Raw genomic sequence first — 5,613 nt, forward strand, 5'->3', positions numbered from 1 at the left:
ATCGCAACTACCCCTAGCCTGTCCTTGTAAATCCCGTTGCATCATTTGTTCCCCCTTGTCCGTGTTACTTGTTGAGTACGGTGGTTTGTACTCAGCCTTGCTTAATTTTCCCCAACCCAGAGCTAGAAGCAGAGTCCGATGGAGGTGCCTCTCAGGAGTGAGCTGTTCCGCCGTCGAAGTGTTGCCTGTGGACTGGAGCCGTACCCGCTGGAGCTAGTCTACCCTTTGTTTTTCTTTCCGCTGCATTTCCGCTAGAATAAGTGTAATTTTCAGTTGTTTCTAAGAACGATGGTTATGTAATCAACATTGTCTTTTTGTGTACCCTGGCTGGTCCTGGACAGGGATTTAATACACAATTAAGTTCAGAAATTCGTGTGAGGAATTTCTCGGCGTGACAGTGAGCTATATATATATATATATGTAAATTTTTATATTGGTGGTTTGTCTGTTTTGTTGAAATGTTTGCAAGTTATGCTGATCGTGAGGAGAACATAATTGTGCAGGTCGTTATGCTGAAGGGAGGACTCGTTATGCTGAAGGGAGGACTCGCCATGGTATGGACCATTATGCAAGGAAGACAAAGAATGCACCAACTCATTCAACACAGGAAGCAAGTGTGGTTGATACATATCAGTCACCATCCCCTAATTCAAATGCTCCAGGTGAATCAAGTTTGCAATTTCCTTTTGGTGAAGAGGTTGAGACAACCAATTTGGACTTTTCGCAGTATTCACCTACCCATGTCCATCTGACAAAAGTCCCACCTAGCTCGGCACAAATAGCTTCAGAGATTCCTGAATCTTGACCTGGGAAGAAATAAAAGATCAAATCTGTTAGTCCCAGTGATGGATTTCATGAGAGATACCTAAAACTTAAAAAAGAAGAAATAGATCGATTTGCTGCAATTGAGGAGAAGAAATTGGAGGATCCTTACAGCATCAACAAGTGTATCACAGTGCTTGAAGGTTTACATGGTCTACAAATAGGAGACATTGGTGGCAGCTGATATCTTCAAAGGTAAGGATAATAGGGAAGTTTTCTTATCATTTTCAAGTGATGCATTACGCCTAGCTTGGATTAGAAAGGAAATCGCAGCATTAGAGTGAATACTTTTGTGAAATAGATGGCATGCAAGTAGTAGGTTAGTACTTTTGTGAAACAGATGGCATGCAAATAGAAGGATAGTACTTTTGTGAAACAAAGGGGGTACTTTTGTGAAGCGGATAGTAGTAGGATATACTTTTGCTTAGAGGGAGTACATGCAAGTAGTTACTTGATCAAGTAGAATGTCACAAACTTGGAGTACAAGACTAGTAATTGACCTTGAATGCCATGATGGTCAAATGCAATATATTATTTCCTTCGTGCTACATAATGGTTCCACATCCGTTGTGCCATGTCATCTCGTTTTCTATTTCCAGCTTCTCTAGAGTTGTTAAATTCTTGTACATCACCATTATAGTTCTCATCTCCATTTGGCACATCAACAATATGATCTGGATCAATCTCCAAACGACAATTACTTGGCCACACCATATCTCCATTATGCAGGCGTATGAAGTTGTGTAGAACACAACAAGCAACCGAAATATCAACTTGTTTACGAGCTGGGTGGTGTGAGCTAGTCTTTAGTATAGGAAACCTCATTTTTAATACACCAATTGCTCTCTCTATATGGTTTCTGAGTTGTGCATGCCGAAGATTGAATAACTCCTTATAATTTTGTGGCTTCTGATTAGCTCTGCCCTGTTCCTTTAAATGATATCTTGTCCCACGATATGGTGCTAGAAATTGTATTGTATTTGCATAACCAGCATCTACAAGAAAAAATTTACCAGGAGGTACTTTAAAACCATGGTTAAGTGCATCTTGAAGAACTCTTGCGTCTGAAGCTGATCCCTCCCAGCCGGCATGTACATGTACAAATTTTAGATCGAAGTCACAAGCTACCATAACATTCTGAGAAATTGTTTGCTTTCTATTCCGGTATGGTTCTTGCTGGTCTAGTGGAAGTATCATTGGTACATGTGTCCCGTCAATTGAGCCAACGCAATTCTATACAAATATAAATATAACCTTGATTAAGTCTTTTTATGTACAATGATTAGTTTAACTCAATGTAAAGGAATCAAAACATGAATATGTTCATACCTCAAAAAAGAGGTGAAATTTTGGTCTTCTCAAGATATGATGGGGGTGTAGGAAAGGTGGTCGTATATATACACATGTAAGTTGTGTAACTGCATCAAGCACAACCCCAAAATACTTGCTTATTGTTTGCCCGCTGTGTTGAAACTGATCTTGCAAGGTCTCATTACTTGCATTTTTGGCTAGTGGATACAAGAATATAGCAACTTGTTCTTCTATTGAGATATCTCTTCCATCAGCAAGTAGTCGTTTCTCACGCAACTTATCGACTAAAGTTTGAAAAACATTAACTTCCATGCGAAAATTCCTTTTGCTTAGGCTCTGATGACCTGTTAAGATTTCATTAACACGACAAGCCCTTGAAAGTTTTGATGTGTGCATCGGTTTCCTATTAGATGATGGTTGTGATGAATCTCCTTTGATGGTAGGGAGAACAAAAAGCATGAACTCATCTTCATTTTGTGACCGTCGTCGATAACTTGGATCCATGACAATCATAGTGGAAATCAACAACAAATAATAAATCTGATGGTTTGTTCTACCAATATCTATAGGAGAGCAGAAGCAAGGAACTAAGTTGGTAATCCTTACATAGATATTAAACAGAAAAAAAATCATTTATGACTTACCAAATGAATTGGCACGTTTGAGCTCTTATCATGCTTGGCCGATACAATCGAAGGTGAGCTAATTTTGTTGATGTCCAGTTGCAGCTACAGCAATATGTATAAGGACATGCAACGGCTAGTACTTGCTTCGAAGGCCAACGGCTATCTGTTCAAATTCAAACTGAAAGAGTAATCCCGTGTTTTTCCTATAGCACTATCAAAGGCACTTTTCATCCTTTCCTGTGTTTTTGTTTTCCGTGGGATTGAAGAATCACACTATCTCAATTTCTATGTTTTTTCTATTCCTGTGTTTTTCCTATCCTGCGAATCAAAAGGGCCCTAAATCTAGGATTTAAAACCCAAGTGAACTAGTTCTACACCAACGGACCTAACTAAACCAACTTTACTCCTTAGGGCAGTTGATCCAGTGATGATGGATAGGTGCATGGATTTATGGCGTTAATCGTTCCATAGGCGATGGAGGAAATGAGAGAAGCAACAAACAAACAGACCTGTACTGAAACTTTGATGTAACATGTGTTAGGATTAAGAGCTAATGCAACAAGAAAACTATAATGGAAAACCTTGAAATCAACCTTATAAGTTTGAATTTTCGGATTCGAACGCGTCATTAATTATTGGGTCGACTGCACACGCACGTCGATTAGTGGGAGTCGACAAGCACAAGTATGTATTTAGCTTTCCTCCAGAATCATTCATGCATGCCTGCAGATCGATCGATCGATCATGGCGAACAATCTCGATCCCGATCCCGATCCCGATTGATGGATGCATGCATGCCTAGCTAGGGTGATATAGACGGCTTACCTGCAGCTGCCTGCGCTTCATGAATGGAATATGCTGCATTATTCACATTAACTCATGCTAGCTGGTAAAGTAGCTTCATAATGGACTTGATCTGATGATGATATCATCTTCTGCTGGTCGATCACTTTCATTTATATTCCGTGCAGTGTAATCGTACATCAGGGCATGCACATAAATTACTACTAAAGACTTCCATTTTTTTTTCTCGCATCATTTGTCCAACAAAGACTTAAGTAATTATTGTATTAAAGTTTGATAAAATATAAGATAAATACATTATGATTTGAGAAAACAAGTGATAAGTGCGTTGGGTTGAAAAGTAAAGGATATTCCACGAAAAGTCCAAACAATCACTTTCGACAAGTATTTTTTTCCACGTTTTTGCTGTTGTTCGAACGTTTAATTTTTTGTTATTTTTTCAAACACACGTGCAATGCATGGGGGCCGGAGGAGAATGTGTATAACATTTTTGACTTGCGTGCATATCTTCATATTATCGTCAAGCGGCAGTGACCGACCTGATTTGATCGGTAGGCGGACTTTTTTTTTTTGGACTCCTAAGCAGGATTTTTTTAAAATGAGGCACTATTATTTGTTCTAAGTATGGTCAGTATAAAGTTACTGTCATACTTAAAACTGTTGGTGATCACAATTAGAGCGCAAGATATATGAATGGATGGATGTACGTTCGGTGAGGAGCCGTGCCTGCGCGTCATGTGCACAGAACAACTCAACCAGACGGCCAGCGGAACAGTAACCCCATACTGAAGTGCTAGTACGAACAGTTGACTAGTACTCCATCTTTCTTCGATCAGATTTGATTAGATTTCTTCATCGATCTCCTTATTTAGGCGCCGTTTAGTTGAAAATTTGGTGGGGAAGTGTCACGTTAAATGTTTGATCGGATGTCGAAAGAGGTTTCGGATACGAATGAGAAAACGAATTTCACATCTAGATAGAAACCACGAGACGAATTTTTTGAGCCTAATTAATCCATCATTAGCACAGGTTAGTTACCGTAGCACATATGGCTAATCATGTGCTAATTAAGCTCAAAAGATTCGTCTCAAGATTTCTTCTGTAACTGTGCAATTACTTTTTTGATTTATCTATATTTAATGCTTTATTTAGGTGTTTAAAAATTTAATTTGATGTTTTTGAAAAAAAAATTTAGAAACTAAACAAAGGCCTTAGTACTTGTTCCTGTATGTCGATCGATCGAGACGTGACTAAGGTACTCATCACCAATTGCAGCAATGCTGCGGTTTTTTAGACCGACCTGTCTGCTCTTCTGCTTCGAGTCGCGGTTTCTTTTTTTTTTTTCTTCGTAGTCTCAACTCTCCAGTTTCTACTCGCTATTGCTGCTGGCGTATGGGCTCCACGTATTAGACCCCCGTTACAGGTTTGTGTGTATTAGGTCCTGTTCTTTATTCAAGTTAACTTAACCCAAATTCCCTACCACGCACATCTTCAAAGCTGCTAAACAGTGTAAAATATTTTTTAGAAAAAAAATTATATAAAAAATTTGATTTAAAGAATTGTATTAATCAATATTTTAAATTTTTGTAGCTAATAATTAATTAATTACTCTTATATGATAATATGTGACTATATTTTTCGCGCCGGTTAACTAAATCAAACCAAGAACATGGCCATGGGAATAACGGGATCAGTTATCTTGTGAAAATCTTATGGCAGTCTTGTCTTTTCGCTTCTGTTTATATTTATAACCTAAAATTTAAATTTTTAATTTTATATTAGAGTAGATTTTAGAAGGGTTTATCATAATTTATAATTATTTTCTAGTCTTAACTTTTAAATTGCTAAAAACCATATATAAAAATTATATTTATAATTATTTTTTATTTGCAAATATCTTTTGTATTTTTCTTTAAAATGGCAAACAATCACCCTGTGAATAAACCCATTTATTTGCACTCAATGCAAGCTGTAATCTTTCATATATGGCTCACTCTCAGTTCCAAACATACTCCGGCATATAACACCTAGCAAAGGATCTACCGCCATC

This window comes from Oryza brachyantha, chromosome 8 (genome assembly GCF_000231095.2).
Source record: "Oryza brachyantha chromosome 8, ObraRS2, whole genome shotgun sequence".
NCBI classification, from domain to species: Eukaryota; Viridiplantae; Streptophyta; class Magnoliopsida; order Poales; family Poaceae; genus Oryza; species Oryza brachyantha.